The sequence below is a fragment of the Armigeres subalbatus genome, chromosome 1 (genome assembly GCF_024139115.2).
Source record: "Armigeres subalbatus isolate Guangzhou_Male chromosome 1, GZ_Asu_2, whole genome shotgun sequence".
Classification (NCBI taxonomy): domain Eukaryota; kingdom Metazoa; phylum Arthropoda; class Insecta; order Diptera; family Culicidae; genus Armigeres; species Armigeres subalbatus.
In genome coordinates, this window is record NC_085139.1 from 181,312,153 (window position 1) to 181,335,072 (window position 22,920).

At 42.5% G+C, this 22,920-nt stretch overlaps 1 protein-coding gene across 4 annotated transcripts in view; it reads right to left on the minus strand.

Annotated features, from left to right (window-relative positions):
- Positions 1–19,405, minus strand: part of LOC134205576 (monocarboxylate transporter 12-like) — a 471,854-nt gene extending 452,449 nt beyond the window's left edge. The window contains exon 1 of one of the 4 annotated variants that reach the window (XM_062680939.1): positions 19,179–19,405. The gene's annotated coding sequence lies outside the window, so the exon portion shown is untranslated. Of the gene's footprint in view, positions 1–18,873 lie in introns of all 4 variants that reach the window. The other 3 variants (XM_062680938.1, XM_062680937.1, XM_062680936.1) reach the window with 3 other exon arrangements.
- Between the last annotated feature and the right edge of the window lie 3,515 nt (positions 19,406–22,920).

Genomic DNA, 22,920 nt, shown 5'->3' on the forward strand with positions numbered 1-22,920 from the left:
AAGTAATTTCTCGCGTTTAAAATGATCTGTGCTGGTGCAAATCTATTCAAAATACATGCAGACAGACATATTCTAATCGTTTCTAAAGTTCCTCCGGGAATTCCTCCGGAAATTCCTCCGGGAATTCCTCCGGAAGTTCCTCCGGAAGTTCCTCCGGGAATTCCTCCGGAAGTTCCTCCGGGAATTCCTCCGGAAGTTCCTCCGGGAATTCCTCCGGAAGTTCCTCCGGGAATTCCTCCGGAAGTTCCTCCGGGCATTCCTCCGGAAATTCCTCCGGGAATTCCTCCGGAAGCTCCTCCGGGAATTCCTCCGAAAGTTCCTTTTGGAATTCCTCCGGAAGTTCCTCCGGGAATTCCTCCGGAAGTTCCTCCGGGAATTCCTCCGGAAGCTCCTCCGGGAATTCCTTCGGAAGCTCCTCCGGAAGTTCCTCCAGGAATTCCTCCGGAAGTTCCTCCAGAATTCCTCCGAAGTTCTTCCGAATTCCTCCAAATTCCTCCGAAGCTCCTCTGGGAATTCCTCCGAAAGTTCCTTTGGAATTCCTCCGAAGTTCCTCCAGGAATTCCTCCGAAGCTCCTCCGGGAATTCCTTCGAAGCTCCTCCGGAATTCCTCCGGAAGTTCCTCCAGGAATTCCTCCGGAAGTTCCTCCGGGAATTCCTCCGGAAGTTCCTCCGGGAATTCCTCCGGAAGTTCCTCCGAATTCCTCCGGAAGTTCCTCCGGGAATTCCTCCGGAAGTTCCTCCGGGAATTCCTCCGGAAGTTCCTCCGGGAATTCCTCCGGAAGTTCCTCCGGGAATTCCTCCGGAAGTTCCTCCGGGAATTCCTCCGGAAGTTCCTCCGGGAATTCCTCCGGAAGTTCCTCCGGGATATCCTCCGGAAGTTCCTCCGGGAATTCCTCCGGGAATTCTCCCGGATCCTCCTCCAGGAATTCCTCCGGAAGTTCCTCCAGGAATTCCTCCGGAAGTTCCTGCAGGAATTCCTCCGGAATTCCTTCGGAAGCTCCTCGAGGAATTCCTCCGGAAGTTCCTCCAGAAATTCCTCCGGAAGTTCCTCCAGGAATTCCTCCGGAAGTTCCTCCAGGAATTCCTCCGGAAGTTCCTCTAGAAATTCCTCCGGAAGTTCCTCCAGGAAGTTGTACCGAAAGGCTATAGGATCACTTCAAAAAACGAGCTTTTATAGGAGGTCCGGATTCCCATAGTGTTATCCGATAAAATCAGCTAGAAAAAAACGGGCAAAATGATCCATTTCGTAAATCTTCAATCACGAAACGTTTAGATTATGTCTGTTTGCATGTATCTTGAATAGATTTGTATCAGCAAAGATAATTTTAAACGCGAGAAATTACTTTCCAGAAGCTTTTATTTCCTAAATCATGAGTTTAGGGGAGAATCGGGCAAAATAGGCTAATTAGGAGTTATGTCACGCACAGAATTCAATGCAATCCATTTCACCAATATTCTATCAATATTTGAGTAATATTTGAGTACTTTTCGGGAGCGGCAAATAAGATTTTCCGTTGAATAATTCGTTGTTATGGAGTATTTTGGGGAAAATCGGGCAAAATAGACTATTTCGTAAATCTTTAATCACGAAACGATTAAAATATATCTGTCTGCATGTATTTTGAATGGATTTGCACCAGCAAAGATTATTTTAAACGCGAGAAATTACTTTCCAGAAGCTTTTATTTCCTAAATCATGAGTTTAGGGAGAATCAGGCAAAATAGGCTAATTTTGAGTTATGTCACGCACAGAATTCAATGCAATCCATTTCACCAATATACTATCAACATTTGCGTAATATTTGAGTACTTTTCGGGAGCGGCAAATAAGATTTTCCGTTGAATAATTCGTTTTATGGAGTATTTTGGGAAAGTCGGGCAAAATAGACTATTTCGTAAATCTTTAATCACGAAACGATTAGAATATATCTGTCTGCATGTATTTTGAATGGATTTGCACCAGCAAAGATCATTTTAAACGCGAGAAATTACTTTCCAGAAGCTTTTATTTCCTAAATCATGAGTTTAGGGGAGAATCGGGCAAAATAGGCTAATTTTGAGTTATGTCACGCACAGAATTCAATGCAATCCATTTCACCAATATACTATCAACATTTGCGTAATATTTGAGTACTTTTCGGGAGCGGCAAATAAGATTTTCCGTTGAATAATTCGTTTTTATGGTGTATTTTGGGGAAAATCGGGCAAAATAGACTATTTCGTAAATCTTTAATCACGAAACGATTAGAATATATCTGTCTGCATGTATTTTGAATGGATTTGCACCAGCAAAGATCATTTTAAACGCGAGAAATTACTTTCCAGAAGCTTTTATTTCCTAAATCATGAGTTTAGGGGAGAATCGGGCAAAATAGGCTAATTTTGAGTTATGTCACGCACAGAATTCAATGCAATCCATTTCACCAATATTCTATCAACATTTGAGTAATATTTGAGTACTTTTCGGGAGCGGCAAATAAGATTTTCCGTTGAATAATTCGTTTTTATGGTGTATTTTGGGGAAAATCGGGCAAAATAGACTATTTCGTAAATCTTTAATCACGAAACGATTAGAATATATCTGTCTGCATGTATTTTGAATGGATTTGCACCAGCAAAGATCATTTTAAACGCGAGAAATTACTTTCCAGAAGCTTTTATTTCCTAAATCATGAGTTTAGGAGAGAATCGGGCAAAATAGGCTAATTTTGAGTTATGTCACGCACAGAATTCAATGCAATCCTTTTCACCAATATTCTATCAACATTTGAGTAATATTTGAGTACTTTTCGGGAGCGGCAAATAAGATTTTCCGTTGAATAATTCGTTGTTATGGAGTATTTTGGGGAAAATCGTGCAAAATAGACTATTTCGTAAATCTTTAATCACGAAACGATTAGAATATATCTGTCTGCATGTATTTTGAATGGATTTGCACCAGCAAAGATCATTTTAAACGCGAGAAATTACTTTCCAGAAGCTTTTATTTCCTAAATTATGAGTTTAGGGGAGAATCGGGCAAAATAGGCTAATTTTGAGTTATGTCACGCACAGAATTCAATGCAATCCATTTCACCAATATTCTATCAACATTTGAGTAATATTTGAGTACTTTTCGGGAGCGGCAAATAAGATTTTCCGTTGAATAATTCGTTGTTATGGAGTATTTTGGGGAAAATCGGGCAAAATAGACTATTTCGTAAATCTTTAATCACGAAACGATTAGAATATATCTGTCTGCATGTATTTTGAATGGATTTGCACCAGCAAAGATCATTTTAAACGCGAGAAATTACTTTCCAGAAGCTTTTATTTCCTAAATCATGAGTTTAGGGGAGAATCGGGCAAAATAGGCTAATTTTGAGTTATGTCACGCACAGAATTCAATGCAATCCATTTCACCAATATACTATCAACATTTGCGTAATATTTGAGTACTTTTCGGGAGCGGCAAATAAGATTTTCCGTTGAATAATTCGTTTTTATGGAGTATTTTGGGGAAAATCGGGCAAAATAGACTATTTCGTAAATCTTTAATCACGAAACGATTAAAATATATCTGTCTGCATGTATTTTGAATGGATTTGCACCAGCAAAGATCATTTTAAACGCGAGAAATTACTTTCCAGAAGCTTTTATGACCTAAATTTTGAGTTTAGGGAGAATCGGGCAGAATAGGCTAATTTTGAGTTATGTCACGCACAGAATTCAATGCAATCCATTTCACCAATATACTATCAACATTTGCGTAATATTTGAGTACTTTTCGGGAGCGGCAAATAAGATTTTCCGTTGAATAATTCGTTTTATGGAGTATTTTGGGGAAAATCGGGCAAATAGACTATTTCGTAAATCTTTAATCACGAAACGATTAGAATATATCTGTCTGCATGTATTTTGAATGGATTTGCACCAGCAAAGATCATTTTAAACGCGAGAAATTACTTTCCAGAAGCTTTTATTTCCTAAATCATGAGTTTAGGGGAGAATCGGGCAAAATAGGCTAATTTTGAGTTATGTCACGCACAGAATTCAATGCAATCCATTTCACCAATATTCTATCAACATTTGAGTAATATTTAAGTACTTTTCGGGAGCGGCAAATAAGATTTTCCGTTGAATAATTCGTTTTTATGGAGTATTTTGGGGAAAGTCGGGCAAAATAGACTATTTCGTAAATCTTTAATCACGAAACGATTAGAATATATCTGTCTGCATGTATTTTGAATGGATTTGCACCAGCAAAGATCATTTTAAACGCGAGAAATTACTTTCCAGAAGCTTTTATTTCCTAAATCATGAGTTTAGGGGAGAATCGGGCAAAATAGGCTAATTTTGAGTCATGTCACGCACAGAATTCAATGCAATCCATTTCACCAATATACTATCAACATTTGCGTAATATTTGAGTACTTTTCGGGAGCGGCAAATAAGATTTTCCGTTGAATAATTCGTTTTTATGGAGTATTTTGGGGAAAATCGGGCAAAATAGACTATTTCGTAAATCTTTAATCACGAAACGATTAAAATATATCTGTCTGCATGTATTTTGAATGGATTTGCACCAGCAAAGATCATTTTAAACGCGAGAAATTACTTTCCAGAAGCTTTTATTTCCTAAATCATGAGTTTAGGGGAGAATCGGGCAAAATAGGCTAATTTTGAGTTATGTCACGCACAGAATTCAATGCAATCCATTTCACCAATATACTATCAACATTTGCGTAATATTTGAGTACTTTTCGGGAGCGGCAAATAAGATTTTCCGTTGAATAATTCGTTTTTATGGAGTATTTTGGGGAAAGTCGGGCAAAATAGACTATTTCGTAAATCTTTAATCACGAAACGATTAGAATATATCTGTCTGCATGTATTTTGAATGGATTTGCACCAGCAAAGATCATTTTAAACGCGAGAAATTACTTTCCAGAAGCTTTTATTTCCTAAATCATGAGTTTGAGGGAGAATCGGGCAAAATAGGCTAATTTTGAGTTATGACACGCACAGAATTCAATGCAATCCATTTCACCAATATACTATCAACATTTGCGTAATATTTGAGTACTTTTCGGGAGCGGCAAATAAGATTTTCCGTTGAATAATTCGTTTTTATGGAGTATTTTGGGGAAAGTCGGGCAAAATAGACTATTTCGTAAATCTTTAATCACGAAACGATTAGAATATATCTGTCTGCATGTATTTTGAATGGATTTGCACCAGCAAAGATCATTTTAAACGCGAGAAATTACTTTCCAGAAGCTTTTATTTCCTAAATCATGAGTTTAGGGGAGAATCGGGCAAAATAGGCTAATTTTGAGTTATGTCACGCACAGAATTCAATGCAATCCATTTCACCAATATTCTATCAACATTTGAGTAATATTTGAGTCCTCTCCGAGAGCGGCAAATAAGTTTTCCGTTCAATAATTCGTTTTTATGGTGTATTTTGGGGAAAATCGGGCAAAATGGTCCCTTTCCTATGGTTTGTCTGAAGTGAAAATATCACCAATCGATTCCTTGGATTTTTTTACATAGGAATGGGTCTTTTCCGGACCTCTAAAATAGCGGCATCTAAATAAGTACTGTTACGGGCCCTTTTATTCCCACTGTGCGTCGCTTGTGCCGGAGTTTATCGCACTGTAATTTATCCGGATAAAATGCATGGTGGAGTGATCAGTTGTCGCGTGAGTGAGTGAGAAATCCGAACCCTGGATATATGTAATTTTTACTATTCGTATTTTTTGCTAGATGTACTTTGTAGGAATTAGATGTATGTATGTGGAAGAAAAAGGTAATATACATCATCTACAATAATGTGAAATGTGCATGTAAAAAAAGAAAAACCCTTCATTTCTTTACTTTCTCATAGAAACTCGAAATCCTCGTGTATAAATATAGCATAGATTCCTCATCGCATCACTTACAAACATTTTTATCAAAAGACACAATCAACTCAATTGTGTATATATTTCCGAGTATTTCATATGTACTCACTTCCCAAATTGAAATCAAGTTAAACTTAGAAGTGACAGCACAATAATATCCAAATAACCCTGCTCGCAGAACATTATTACTTTTGACACACATCGACTTGTTTCTGACAACCGTTTAGTTGGTGTTATTGGAAGCACCTCCAATGTTTATGTTAATGGTCATATTGATTTTTATTTTAGGATTAGTTTTATTTCAATTAGCAAAATGTGTAGCATCATAATTAAATCTGAAACTCAGCACAACATGTCACTTAAAATATATCTGCCTCAAAGTATCTTATTGCATGATTTACACATAAAAATATACAGCAACACTGCATTCCAAATTCAACATGGCGAAGTGATCGAGTCATGTTTGGTAGTTTTATGGCGGTGATTAAAATTGGTTTTATGGAGCATTTGAAAGCAATAATAAAACAATAGATAAAACGTATAAGCTAACAAAAGTTTTAGTTTTAAAACATGGTTTATTACAGTTTTATAGATAACTTAAGAGTGCCATAAAATCTTTCTTAGTTAGCATTCTATATGACCATCATAAAACAATAGGCTTTAATTATTCCCACAATAAAACTTTATTAAAATTCACATAAAACCCAGTAGCAATAATTTTGTTACTTGGGCAGTGAGCCCAAGTACACGAATTCTTCAACCACCTCGTCACCACCGATAGAAACTCGTGGTGGGTGGCTTACATTGACCTCTCTTGAGCCTCTTCCTATCATGTACTTCGTCTTCGACGTATTGATGACTAGTCCAATCCGTTTAGCTACGCTTTTCGGTCTGATGTAGGCTTTCTCCATCCTCTCAAAGTTATGTGCCATGATATCAGTGTCTTCGGCGAAACCAAATAACTGGACGGACTTCGTGAAAACCGTACCACTCGTGTCAATCCCTGCCCTTCGTATTACTCCCTCCAAAGCGATGTTGAATAGCAGACACGAAAGACCATCACCTTGCCGTAACCCTCTACGCGTTTCGAAGGGACTCGAGAATGCCCCTGAAACTCGAACTACGCACATCACCCAATCCATCGTCGCCTTGATCAACCGTATCAGTTTATCCGGAAATCCGTTTTCGTGCATTAGCTGCCATAGCTGGTCCCGATCGATTGTATCATATGCGGCTTTGAAGTCGATAAATAGATGATGTGTGGGCACGTTGTATTCGCAGCATTTCTGCAATACCTGACGTATGGCGAACACCTGGTCTGTGGTAGAGCGTTCACCCATAAATCCCGCCTGGTACTGCCCCACGATCTCTCTTGCAATTGGTGTTAGTCGGCGGCATAAAATTTGGAGGAGTACCTTGTAGGCGTTCAGCAATGTGATTGCGCGGTAGTTGTTACAATCCAGCTTATCGCCCTTTTAGTAGATTGGACACACGACACCTTCCATCCACTCCTGCGGCAGAACCTCATCCTCCCAAACCTTGGTAATCACCCAGTGCATCGCTCTAGCCAGTGCATCACCACCGTGTTTAAACAGCTCTCCTGGTAGTTGGTCAACTCCAGGGGCTTTTTTGTTTTTCAGCCGGCCGATCTCCTCCTGGATTTCCTGGAGATTCGGAGCCGGAAGTCGCATGTCCTGCGCGCGTGCTCCTAGGTTCATTACCATACCGCCACCGTTGTCTACCATATCGCCATTCAGGTGCTCTTCGTAGTGCTGCCGCCACCTTTGGATCACCTCACGGTCGTTTGTAAGAAGGTTCCCGTTTATGTCCTTACACATGTCGGGCTGAGGCACGTGGCCCTTACGTGAACGGTTCAACTTCTCATAGAACTTTCGTGCGTTATTAGCGCGGTACAGTTCCTCCGTCTCTTCACAGTCTCGATCTTCCTGCTGGCGCTTTTTCCTCCGAAAAATCGAGTTTTGCCTGTTACGTGCCCGTTCATATCGTGCCTCGTTCGCCCTCGTGCGGTGTTGCAGCAATCTCGCCCATGCTGCATTCTTCTCCTCCACTAACTGCTCACATTCGCCGTCATACCAGTCGTTTCTCTGATCCGGAGCCACCGTGCCTAGTGAAGCGGTTGCGGTGCTTCCAATGGCGGATCGAATATCTCTCCAGCCATCTTCAAGAGATGCTGCGCCTAGCTGCTCTTCCGTTGGGAGTGCCACTTCCAGCTGCAGCGCGTAGTCTTGGGTTAGCCTATCGTCTTGTAGCCGCCCAATGTTTAACCGCGGCGGACGACTCCGACGCGTTTTGATCACCGTCGAGAGTTTTGAGCGCAGGCATACTGCAACGAGGTAGTGGTCGGATTCAATATTCGCACTGCGGTAGGTGCGTACGTTCGTGATGTCGGAGAAGAATTTATCGTCGATTAGAACGTGGTCGATTTGGTTTTCCGTTACTTGATTAGGTGATTTCCATGTGGCCTTGTGGATATTCTTGCGGGGGAAGAAAGTGCTTCGGACTACCATTCCGCGGGAGGCTGCAAAGTTTATGCATCGTTGGCCGTTGTCGTTCGATACGGTATGCAGACTATCCGGTCCGATGACCGGTCTATACATTTCCTCCCTTCCTACCTGAGTCACCGATGACGATTTTGACGTCCCGCAGTGGGCATCCATCGTATGTCTGCTCCAGCTGTGCATAGAACGCTTCTTTCTCGTCGTCGGATCTCCCTTCGTGTGGGCAGTGCACGTTGATGATGCTATAGTTGAAGAAACGGCCTTTTATCCTCAGCTTGCACATCCTTGCGTTAATTGGCTGCCACCCAATCACGCGTTGGCGCATCTTTCCCAGCACTAAGAAGCCGGTTTCCAGCTAGTTGGTGGTGCCACAGCTTTGGTAGAAGATAGCTACTCGATGCCCGCTTTTCCACACTTTCTGTCCTGTCCAGCAGATTTCCTGCAGCGCTGCGACATCGAAGTTGCGGGGATGTAATTCATCGTAGAATATCCTGTCGCAACCTGCGAAGCCTAGCGACTTGCAGTTACATGTTCCAAGCTTCCAATCGTGATCCTTCGTAATAGTTTCGTTCGTAATAGTTGTTTTTAAAGGCGGCTTATTGGGCCTGCTCAAACCTCCTGTCTCCTCGGAGGGCCGTCGTGTCAGGGCTGTTTAGCGTCCCACCTAACACCAAGACTTGGGCTTGTGCGCTTTGAGCGGCACATGATCGCTTTGGCGGAGCCTACTTGCGGATTCATGCAGCTTCTTATAGAGGTTTAACAGGGCCCACTGTCAAACCCCACCACATCCTGGGCAGGCGCCACAACTCGCAGATGGCCTGGGGAGGGATCGTCAAGCCCTTGGACATAGTCCCTGCTGCCCCATTCAGTAGTTATAATGGTCGAATACTGACCACTTGGATTTTAGCCTATATCGTAAACGCCCACATAAAAAATTGGAAATCTGAATTAATCCTAAAACTAGTTGTATTTTCCCGGCCTTGTTCGGAATTGCCATGGAATCGGAAGATGATATAACGAATTGGTTAACGGGGTAATTGTGTTATGTTATTGATATTTTATTATCGGATTGTCGGAAATATCATTTCCAGGGAGGTCTGGGTCCTTTGGCATATAGTCATTTAGGGTAATTTAAATTATTTTATATATTTTGTCACATATATAAAGTAGATATATTCTGATAAATAAAGACTGAGACTTTTCAAAAGGACCTTAGTAACATTTTTTTCATGAATTAATTTGAATAGCGCAATCAACAGAACAACATGAAAGCTTTTGATTGCGCTATTCAAATTAATTCGTGAACAAAATGTTACTTAGGTCTTTTTGAAAAGTTAAGCGAGAGTTGAACTTCCTGTGTGCCATGAATTTATAGTTATTTAAATTCTCGTTTGGCAGTGTGTAATATGCATGATATTCATTGCCGATATATATCTTATCCTTCTTACGATGCATGACTTGCCATACGCAAAATAATTTGAATTGAGCATCAGTAAGCCATGTCTTATAACACGTTTGCAAAGCAACCAGTTTTTCCCTGACCCGAGCATAGTCTAAAAACATAATGAGAGCATATAGAAAACATATTTTGATTTTGACATCAAATTGAAATCATAATTTATTTTCATCATGAATCATCATGATTGATTACATATTTTGATCTCATTTTGCTGTAGAATTCTAAATTGTATGATCTGACAGCACACTGTGAACTAATTTTGTTATCAGAACCAATATCTAAATTAGTTTTTGATTTGCTCTCCAGGAATAGTTTTCGATTTGATGTCACAGTAAGATTTTTCTGCTGTAGATTTTGATCTTTTAACCGTTAAAACGACCAAAAGGATGTCAACCTGAATTATCAAAATTAGGCAATTTCATAACAACAAAATCAGTTATATTATATAGTTATAGGCAAACACCTACTTTCGAAGAAGGATCATTTCCTTATTCCTAGCAAATGTCTACCTTTTAAGACGGAATTACATCCGCTATCTAGAAGAAAACACTTTAATCATAGCTTTTCACTGGACAAATGATTCCGATGGAGGGATAACAATTATATCCAACTAATGCATGCTTTATACGGAAGGATTAGGTATTTTTATTATTATTAACACCCACAGGAGTTATTTCCACTATTACGGCATCATTCCAGCAACACTGGCACGGCAAATGCTGGGTAAAGCGTACCACTGGTACTTCGCGTACCTGAAGGAATAAAATAGACCTAATTTCGCGGTACTTAGCCTCTTATCCAGCAACTCCTATGACTACCTCCTCATGGCGCTAGCCGGGATACGAGCAACCTTAGGGAAGATCGGGTAACCAGCCCCGATGGGAACTATGGTCGTATGCTGACAGGGACGGGTCCGCGACGTTAGGCATAAGGACGTTAGGCATAAGTACGTTAGGCATAATGGACGATAGGCATAACGGACGTTAGGCATAATGTAAGTTAGGCATAATGGACGTTTGGCATAATTCTGCCTTCTCTATGTCATGGGCTGTTCTTTGGGTCATCTTGTGCCTAACGTCCATTATGCCTAACGTTTTTATGCCTAACGTACTTATGCCTAACGGGGTATACCTGACAGGGACGGGGGGATTTGCTAATCTGGTCGAGCGTCTGCTCTCCATGCTAGGAGCAACTCACAGCAGCGTCTGTTCCCCATGTTAGGGGCGGCTGATCATCATCCGAGTGCCAGCTCCACAGGTACTCTAAACTAAACTGTGCACATCGTGCTGAGTTTAGTCAGCATCAAGAAGGCAGCCCCTTCAACGCGATGTAGGTAGCGCAACCCTGGTAAGGAAGATTCTACAGTTACCAAGAAAGGCAAAAGTAGAGCAAAACGGATTAATATAACGGCAACAGACCCGGCAACGAATTAAGGACAACGATTGGAATGTCGGATCTTGGAACGTGAAAATTTTGAATAAACCCGCATGTGTTCGGCTCCAGCAATACAGGAAATACGGTGGCCCAGAACTGGAGAGCGTGAATTCCGGGCGGTGGATCCCATAGCGAACACCTCATTCAAGTACCACATCTACTATAGCGGCGGTGACAAATCAGAACAAGGAGTTGGCTTCATGATGTCGGGAAACAGATGAAGCGTGTTATCCATCCGGTAGAAGCCGATAAGCGACCGCATTTGCGTGTTGAGACTGGAGGGCAAATTCTTCAACTATAGCCTGATCAGCTATCAGCTATGCCTCAACGAACGATGAGCCTGATGACGTTTAGGATAAGTCCTATGGGAGCCTTGATAAGGCCTACGGAGAGTTCCTAACACACGATGAAAAGATTGTCATCGGGATGCAAATCGCAGATCGGAAGAACAAGTTTCTTTCGCCCTGTCATTGGTACGGAAAGCTTTCATTCCGCAACCAACGATAATGGTCTGTGACTTGTAACCTTTGCTGCTGCTAGAGGGATGGCAATCAGCAGTACCTACTTCGCACGTAAGAATATCCGCAAACACACGTGGGAACATACGAGTGGAGACACCTGCTCACAGATAGACCACGTGCTGATCGGCGGAAGACATTTCTCGGATGTAATAGATGTAAGGTCCTTCAGAGGTCCGAACATTGACTCGGATCACTACCTTGTAGTTGCGAAAATTCGGGGGCGACCTTCCAGCGTCACGAGTTCATGAAACAACATAACGATGCGTTTCAATATCCAACGCTTGTCAGTTGAAGGAATTGCTGAACTGTACCACCAGAAGCTGGACTAGCGGATAGAAGATGCCACTGGATCTGGCGAGGTCAACAGATTGTGGCAAAATATTCACGAAACTGCGAATACAACAGCGCAGCAAGTGTGAGGTACTGCACAGCGACGCCAACGAAATGGTTGGTTTGATGAGGAGTGCCAGCGAGTGACGGACGAGAAAAATGTTGCTAGGAGTCGAATGCTAGTGGCTCGTACCCGTTTCAACAGAGAGCGTTGCGGTGTAGCAAGGACAGAAGAGAAACGAATGCACCGCAGAAAAAAAGGCAATACGAAGAAAGTGTTATAGCTGAAACGCAGGAGAACATGGATAGAAACGATATGCGGAGGTTTTACGCAACTGTCAATGGCGCACGACATAAGACTGCGTCAGTGCCCGCCATATGAAATGACCGAGAGTGGAATTTGCTGACAGGCAAGACTATGGGAGCAGCTAGGTGGAAGGAGCACTTATTCTGGGAGTACAACTTGCAACCTCACTATCTGTTCATTGATTTCAGAGCAGCGTACGACTCAGTGAAGGGGGGCAGCAGGGACTATGTCCAAGGGCTTGACGATCCCTCCCCAAACAAAAACAACTATTATGAACGACATAGAAGATAATACGACTCGATACAATCGGCAACGACCTAGGCGACGAATAAAGGATCACGATTGGAAGCTTGGAACATGGAACTGCAAGTCGCTAGGCTTTGCAGGTTGCGACAGGATAATCTACGATGAATTACATCCCCGCAACTTCGATGTCGTAGCGCTGCAGGAAATCGGCTGGCAGGACAGAAAGTGTGGAAAAGCGGGCATCGAGCGGCTACCTTCTACCAAAGCTGTGGCACCACCAACGAGCTGGGAACAGGCTTCATAGTGCTGGGAAAGATGCGCCAACTCGTGATTGGGTGGCAGCCAATCAACGTAAGGATGTGCAAGCTGAGGATAAAAGGATAAAAGGCCGTTTCTTCAACTATAGCATCATCAACGTGCACTGCCCACACGAAGGGAGATCCGACGACGAGAAAGAAGCGTTCTATGCGCAGCTGGAGCAGACATACGATGGATGCCCACTGCGGGACGTCAAAATCGTCATCGGTGACATGAACGCTCAGGTAGGGAGGGAGGAAATGTATAGATCATCGGACCGGATAGTCTGCATACCGTATCGAACGACAACGGCCAACGATGCATAAACTTTGCAGCCTCCCGCGGAATGGTAGTCCGAAGCACTTTCTTCCCCCGCAAGAATATCCACAAGGCCACATGGAAATCACCTAATCAAGTAACGGAAAACCAAATCGACCACGTACTAATCGACGGTAAATTCTTCTCCGACATCACGAACGTACGCACTTACCGCAGTGCGAATATTGAATCCGACCACTACCTCGTTGCAGTATGTCTGCGCTCAAAACTCTCGACGGTGATCAACACGCGTCGGAGTCGTCCGCCGCGGCTTAACATTGGGCGTCTACAAGACGGTAGACTAGCCCAAGACTACGTGCAGCAGCTGGAAGTGGCACTCCCAACGGAAGAGCAGCTAGGCGCAGCATCTCTTGAAGATGGCAGGAGAGATATTCGATCAGCCATTGGAAGCACCGCAACCGCTGCACTAGGTACGGTGGCTCCGGATCAGAGGAACGACTGGTATGACGGCGAATGTGAGCAGTTAGTGGAAGAGAAGAATGCAGCATGGGCGAGATTGCTGCAACACCGCACGAGGGCGAACGAGGCACGATACAAACGGGCGCGGAACAGACAAAACTCGATTTTCCGGAGGAAAAGCGCCAGCAGGAAGATCGAGACCGTGAAGAGATGGAGGAACTGTACCGCGCTAATAACGCACGAAAGTTCTATGAGAAGTTGAACCGTTCACGTAAGGGCCACGTGCCACAGCCCGATATGTGTAAGGACATAAACGGGAACCTTCTTACAAACGAGCGTGAGGTGATCCAAAGGTGGCGGCAGCACTACGAAGAGCACCTGAATGGCGATACGGCAGGCGGTGGCGGTATGGTAATGAACCTAGGAGCACGCGCGCAGGACATGCGACTTCCGGCTCCGAATCTCCAGGAAATCCAGGAGGAGATCGGCCGGCTGAAAAACAACAAAGCCCCTGGAGCTGACCAACTACCAGGAGAGCTGTTTAAACACGGTGGTGAGGCACTGGCTAGAGCGCTGCACTGGGTGATTACCAAGGTTTGGGAGGATGAGGTTCTGCCGCAGGAGTGGATGGAAGGTGTCGTGTGTCCCATCTACAAAAAGGGGCGATAAGCTGGATTGTAGCAACTGCCGCGCAATCACATTGCTGAGCGCCGCCTACAAGGTACTATCCCAAATTTTATGCCGCCGACTAACACCAATTGCAAGAGAGTTCGTGGGGCAGTACCAGGCGGGATTTATGGGTGAACGCTCTACCACAGACCAGGTGTTCGCCATACGTCAGGTATTGCAGAAATGCCGCGAATACAACGTGCCCACACATCATCTATTTATCGACTTCAAAGCCGCATATGATACAATCGATTGGGACCAGCTATGGCAGCTAATGCACGAAAACGGATTTCCGGATAAACTGATACGGTTGATCAAGGCGACGATGGATCGGGTGATGTGCGTAGTTCGAGTTTCAGGGGCATTCTCGAGTCCCTTCGAAACGTGTAGAGGGTTACGGCAAGGTGATGGTCTTTCGTGTCTGCTATTCAACATCGCTTTGGAAGGAGTAGTATGAAGGGCAGGGATTGACACGAGTGGTACGATTTTCACGAAGTCCGTACAGTTATTTGGTTTCGCCGAAGACATTGATATTATTGCACTTTGAGAGGATGGAGGAAGCCTACATCAGACTGAAAAGCGAAGCTAAACGGATTGGACTAGTCATCAACACGTCGAAGACGAAGTACATGATAGGAAGAGGCTCAAGAGAGGTCAATGTAAGCCACCCACCACGAGTTTCCATCGGTGGTGACGAAATCGAGGTGGTTGAAAAATTCGTGTACTTGGGCTCACTGGTGACCGCCGATAAAGAAACCAGCAGAGAAATTCGGAGGCGCATAGTGGCTGGAAATCGTACGTACTTTCGACTCCGTAAGTCGCTCTGATCGAATAGAGTTCGCCGCCGTACCAAACTGACTATCTACAAAACGCTTATAAGACCGGTAGCTCTCTACGGACACGAGATCTGGACGATGCTCGTGGAGGACCATCGTGCACTGGGAGTTTTTGAAAGGAAAGTGTTGCGTACCATCTATGGTGGGGTGCAGATGGCGGACGGTACGTGGAGGAGGCGAATGAACCACGAGTTGCATCAGCTGTTGGGAAAACCATCCATCGTTCACACCGCGAAAATCGGAAGGCTGCGGTGGGCCGGGCACGTAGCCAGAATGTCGGACAGTAATCCGGTGAAAATGGTTCTCGACAACGATCCGACGGGAACAAGAAGGCGAGGTGCACAGCGGGTAAGGTGGATCGATCAGGTGGAGGACGATTTGCGGACCCTCCGCAGACTGCGTGGTTGGCGAAATGCAGCCATGGACCGAGCTGAATGGAGAAGACTTTTATGTGCAGCACAGGCCACTCCGGCCTTAGTCTGATAATAAATAAATAAACGACTTAGTGAAAAGAAATTAGCTGTGGCAGATAATGTCCGAACATGGTTTTCCGGCGAAACTGATTAGACTGATACGTGTAACGCTGGATGGCCTCGCTTTCAAGTATTCGGAATGCAGACGAAATGTCAACCTCGTTTGTGACCTTAGACGGATTAAAGCAGGGTGATGCAATGTTGAATTTATTGTTGCACTCGAGGGTGCTATTAGGAGATCTGGCGTGCAGATGAACGGCACTATCATCGGCACTGTCGCATATGCTCCTGGGCTTTGTGGACGACATCGACCTCATTGGAATCGACCGCAGTGCAGTAGTGGAGGCTTTTGTCCCACCGAAGAGGGAGACGGTGAGGATAGGCTTAACCATTAACTCTACCAAGACAAAGTACATGGTGACAGGTAGAGACAGAGGAAGACCTGGTGGTGTTGGTGCTGAGGAAGTGTTTGATGGGGATGTGTTTGAAGTTGTTGAAGAATTTGTTTTCTTTGGAACGCTTGTGACATGTGATAATGACGTTTCCAGTGAAGTGAAAGGACATATTTTTGCTGCGAATAGGGCCTTTTACGGATTACGTAACCAGCTTAGGACCCACAACATGCAGACGGAAACAATATTTACAACTATACAAAACTCTGATTCTACTAGTGGCCCTTTATGAACATGAAGCATGGACATTAAAAGAGGCGGACCGGAAAGCTTTCGGGGTTTTCGAGCGAAAAGTGCTGCGTACAATACTCGGAGGGAAACTAGAAAATGGTGTGTGAAGCAGACGCCAGATTGGAGCCGGCGACTTCGTGAAGGCCACGAACACGCTGTCTGCACGCGGTTAAATTGGACCTGGGGACCCTGAACGTTCGGGGAAACTGGAGGAGCTCTACAATACGCCAGGCATATGTGTATCGACACTGTAGCCAACCAGGTATTCAGGTAGGTAGATAACACAAAAAATATATATACCAAACATCCAATATGCTAAATAACCGTTACGCCAAATGTCATTATGCCAAATGGCTTTATGCCAAATCCCTTATAACAATCATTTCCTTAGGATAGATAATAAGTGTTCATAATTTGGTTTAAATCAACCCATGTGTTAAAAAGTTATACAAAACTGTTCGTTACAAAAATACGCTCTCCTTTCCTCTCCTACGAAAATAGCTAAATAATATCAAATTTTGATTACATAGCAAAAAGAGACATGGACATGATTGATGTAAGAGATAACAGATCAGACGACAATATCAACATTTTGCACTAAAATATCATGAGGAGATCAAGTTATACTATTTGTAAGAAGTGATCATATAGCATATCTTGATATTTAAATGATATTTTGGTGCAAATTTTTTGTATTGTTGCCAGTTCTTTCATCTCAAATGACCCTTCCACCATCAAATCCATATCATGTTTTGTTATTCGGTTCATGGCTTCTGCTCGGGAAACTATCTTCCTTAGACACATATTCTAGTGGTGAAATCGGCCAAAGGGTTCAGAAGAACTGAATTAATTGATAACTAATTAATACGACTCCCTCATACCCTTCCCCATTTTCAATGACCCACCAACCAACACTAAAATTGTCTCCTTAGGATAGATAATATGTGGTTCTATATTTAATTGAAATCGGTCAAGGGGTTCAGGAATTACAATGAGTTGATCGAAAACTAAACAATACCTTTCTTCTCACACTGTCCTTTTTCTCCAATGTCCCTCCTATCATCACTATAATTATATCCTTAAGACAGAGGATATGTGTTTCATTCATTCGTTTATTTGGCTTAATACATCTAAACAGATAACATTTAATCTCTATCCTCGAATGCACTCCACGCTCGCAAGTCAGTCCTAGTCAGTCCACCTCGCTCGCAGCACTCAACGCCGTCTTGGCGAACACCATCTTTCCAGGGTTGCTGTCCGGCATTCTTGCAACATGCCCTGTATATCGTACCTTTCCTGTATTCCGAATTTGGTTGAAATCGGTCATGGGGCTCAGAGATGTCCTACACAGTTGGCAAAAAATCTGATCTTTTATTTTTCACAACTTTTAACAAATAAATCTCATTTAGTGAGTGCAACTAAAAGATGGATATTTGAGTTTTCGAAATGCCACTTCAATCTGACAAAATGGTCCACGTCAAATACACGCGGGTGCGGGCACAGCAAATACACCGGCGTGTATTACACGCCGCCAGTGCAATTTGCTGTGCGCGCGCCCGCGTGGGTCCGGCGTTTATTATTTTGACAAATCGAAGTGACATTTAAAAAGCTCAAATATTAATATATTAGTAAAAATTGTAAAAAATAAAAGAGCAGATTTTTTGCCAACTGTGTAGGACATCTCTGAAGGGGTTAAAAGGTTACACTTAGTTGTTTGATAACTAATCAATACCCCTCCATTCCACACCCCTTCGACTCTTCAAATGACCCTTCCACCATCACTATGATTGTCTCCTTAGGACAGAGAATATGTGTTCTTAATTTGGTGGAAATCGATCATGTGGCTCAGCTCAGAAAATAAATTGGATTATTCATAAAAAAAAACATTTTCCGAATATCTTCCTACTTGAGCAACACACATGACACACATAGATTACAGTAACTTATGTATGACCAGATTCAGTTATAATTAAGTTGCTGCAGCCAGATTAGTTTGATTTGTGCTGCTTTAGCACCCATAATATCGTCGTCTTTTCAATATAAAGAATATGTGTTCAAAATTTGGTTGAAATCCACCAAGGATTTCATAAGTTACACAGTCGATTGATAATTAAACAAAAACCCCTCGAAATCCACGACTGTTGTAGCAGTTCTGCAAAGTTCTTAGTTTGGCATGTTTGATATGGGTGCTCACTCAATTCTCCGATTGAGTCGACCTGAGTAGATTGTTGAGCATTAATGTAAATTTTCGAATCATCTATTATATACAGTCCTGAGCGTCTATTAAAGCTAAGCAGAACGAATAATTAAGTAAGTCCCTTAATATCTACTTTATAACAATTTTGAATAGAAAATAAACCTAGACTCAAGAATAGCTCGTAGTTGAAACATGTATAATGAAATTCTTATGAAGAATGTTCGTCTTTTCCAATTCAAAAAGTTTTCCTACAAGAGAAAGAAATAAACACCAATTTACCTTCACAGAATACTCGTTCCTCTTAATCAAGAGAGTGTATTGAATGAAATCCTTCGGAGAAATAGCACTTGAACAGACAAACCATCTCACATTTTATTTTCCCAAGAAGCTGCAAATAGGTTTAATGAAATCACCCATGTTTATATTTCCTTCTATCAAATTTCACCATATCACTGTACCCAATTCTTCACTGGAATCACACCATGCCTTCCCGCCCGCCTTTTCCATGCTAACCACTCCATAGAATGTAAATTTCACACAATTAATTTTCCCTCCGCCGCTCCACACATCCGTCACTTCACCACCTGTAGGTTCGCCACATCCATTATCACCACCAGCGAAGTTTCCCCTCCCGCACACTTTTCGTAATGTCACCACCAGCGGTCGTCATTCAGCGTGAAAATTCCGTGTTTTCACACACTTCCGATGCATGACATGGGAACGTCCCCTCATGACGTGAGAGCGCGCGCGAAAAATTCCGGTAAACCGTCCGACGATAAAACCCTGTCCGGGGACGCACGCGACGAGATGTACGCTCTAACGCAGATGATTATCAACTGATCTGATGGGTCTGTCGGCTGGCTGTCGAACCTGGCAGCCATCTGATTCGCCGGTAAAATCCAGCAGCCAGCGGAGAGAGTATTCGTATATGAATGGTAATAATAACAGACATTCTTTCGCAGCATCCAGCGTCAGGGCCTGTGAAGCATGTGGATGCCCAGGGGTTCCCAATCCTTCACTTAAATTGTCCTATAAATAGTAATAAGACCGGAAACATCGGCGAGCGGTGAATAATTGAATAAATGCGCCGATTCTGGTTGGAAACATGTTAATTTTTTTTTAAAGCATAAAAATCCAGAATTTTATCTCCTGGAGCCCTAGCTAAATCTGGAACAGCAACCATCCAAGTGATTGTGTTCATGTTGACCATGGTTGAAAGCGGAATTCCTACATTTTACTAATGGCCAACCTATCAATTTTCAATTATTCCGAAATATTGATTGAATACACGAAAAATAACAGCATGTTCGAGAGTCACTGTTCACAGTAAGGAATCTCCAGATCGAACGAAAGTATGTGCTTACCCATGCATGGAGCAAGAGAAAAAGAGAACCGAATCGGGGGTCGCGCGCGCGAGTCTTCCATGGAGAGTGGGCTTACTATGCCGGGAGTAGTGGAGCTGTTGAAAGACGCCCAGTTTCATTCATCATTTGGCAGACCATATTGCCACCCATAAGGTGGCGCACATTTTGGGGGGATGATCAAGAAAGAGAAAATGAGAGATTTTTTTGCGTTCAGTGAGATTTTGCGGTGAGAAAAATGATTTGTTTACGTTTTGTTCGCGATAGTTGGTTCCGTTTTTGGGAGATATGAACAGGCGGGAGAGATCCATTTTCGGAACGAATGCTAACCGACGTTAACCGTGTACAAAGTGATACATAAAACAATTTGTTTACGTTTATTTTGGGTGTTGATTAGATTGCTCGCAGATATGCGGTGAGAATGATGCTAATAGTTGGAGTATTAGCTTCACGCAGCACAACTCTTTGGAAACAACGTGTCGCGTCTTCTGCATTCCGCTTCTTAAGGATAAATAACATTACGGCTTGCATTGCGGCTTTTCTGCAAGCGCTACACGACATTTCCTTGGTAGATGAGGAAGGGCAATATGCCCTTGCTAAGCACAGACTGCATTATTGTCTTGGCTGTAACGATTTTCATAGATATGTTCTCCTCAAGCAACTGTTAAGGACAATCCTCACGAAATCCTAAACAAAATGCACTCGCGTTTTCAAGGGCAGCCCCTTCAAAACGGGAGCCACGCACAACTGATTTTATTTTATTCCAGCTTTGCTGCGTCACAGCATGCGTATAATAATAAATCAAACAGCTGTGCGTGGTTCCCGTTTTGAAGGAGGTACCCTTGAAAACGTGAGTGCATTTAGTTTGGAGGATTGTCCTTAAACAATATACATAGCTAGTTGATGCCATCTTAAAATTGTAGAGAATCTTAATCATATTGATAATATTTAATAATGAGGAAAAATCATGAGGCAAAATGACCATTAGTTGACAGCGTAAAGAACAACGTACCATGCGTCGACGAATCAGCATTCCGGTATACAAAGTGCGTGGAGACGCATAGTATTTTTTAGGTAAGTTCTACTAAGGCGTTTGGCTTCGCCGAAATGTTAGATGTTTGATCATAATGGGGCAAATTTTGATTTTTCTGCCTTCCTATCTATTTTTTGACACTTTTTTCGCCTAACCCGCATACAGGGTGTCTGCAAATTATCCGAACAGATTTTGACAGTTTGCTTCTACAGATCAAAAACAAACAATAATTTAGTTCAATCAAAGTTAATTGCCTATTTCCGGGGATTAAACCACCCGACTTGGACGTTAATTTATAATGTTATGAAAACTCATATGTGAATATGTACGTTATGTGGAAGATATTGCTTTGGAAAATGTATTGGAGGTAACCACTTTCCCTTCGATGGGACTCGAACCCATGACCCTACAGTACGCTAGAGTAGACCTGTGCGCCGCCGCGCCACGCCGCCGCCGCCGACACTTATTGACGTACGCCGACGCCGGTTAAGGTGTCAGCGGCGCGCCATACGCCGATTGGCTCCACGCCGCCGAATTTCGTATTTCACGCCGATGATTGGCCAACACAAAAATCACAGTATGTAGTGCGTTTGCATCTACACGCTTAGTTAGGATAATCTAAAAGTCGGTAAAAAATACCGATAATCGAGCTAAAGTGCACATACCTAAATTGTCGGTAATCATGCATTACCTAAATCTAGGTAATGCTGGTTAACAAGAATTATCGTTAAAAATTACCGATCTCCGGACGTTACTTTTTACCGAAAAATAGGTTTTTGTTGCTTGTTTTGGTTTTGTAAAAACGTTAAAAATTACCTATAATTAGGTTTTTATTCAGTGTTTTGTTTATATGAAACACAATTTTTCCAATCAATTATTTTATTTTCAAATAGAATGAATATGGGAGCTAAGGATGCATTATAATTGATTGCACATCATTGTGGAGCTATCTGACGGTATGCCTAATCTCAGGGAAAGTATTTATAAAAAGAATAGATGTAAATCGACTTGGCGAGCGTGGTGCCTAACCGAAGATGGAAGGATTTGCCGCGAACCAAGTTTTATGCCGTCAAATTGTTGGACCAATATTATCTGTAGAAATGCAAGATAAATAAATGACCAAATCAATCAAAATCTCTCGCTTCAAAACAAACCTTATTGAAGAGAAACTGGCTTCGAATGCTTATCGGTACTAGGAGTTTTTCGTCCAGGAAAGTTTTATTAATTTCCCTGAGTTTGGAAAATTCGTGCTCACTGCTACTGGAATGGCCATGCCCCTCGCAGCATATATGAATGTAAATGCCGAAAGATTGTTGATCTGCCACCTGAATAAATATTCCAAGAGGAATATGATGCCCTTTGACCATTTTTCGAATTCCTGCCATTAAAAAAAATTCCAGCGTTTTAATCTAAATTTGATGCCTTCAATAGTCGACTAACTTACCGTCATTTTTCATTGGATCAGCGAGTTCGACGGCAAGAACAGGAAGCGACGAAATCAGGATCTTTGGGAGTTGTTCAACAGCAGCTGTTTTTTTACTAAGATAAGAAATATCTAATTCTAGGTAAAAAATAACGTCATTGTCTGGAAACCTCAAATACTTAAAAGTCGGTAAAAACTAGCGATAATTATCGCTAATTTTCACCGACTTTTTTAGTAAACATCCATTACTTAATTCTAGGTAAAATAAAAACGTATTTTTAGGTAATGTTATCTAAGCGTGTACCGGACCAAGGCAACCTATCAGGCATTGATTAAATAGCTGTTATACCTTTAGCAGATTTGTTTTTATCTCTGTCACTTTTACCGGCATTGGCGTGTTAAATGCTAGGTCATCCAAGAACTTCTTGGCAACAGACCTACAAATCAACGATATGTAACTTCATGTGGAATAACCTCATTCTGGTCGCATTGGGTGGTTCATCATCTTT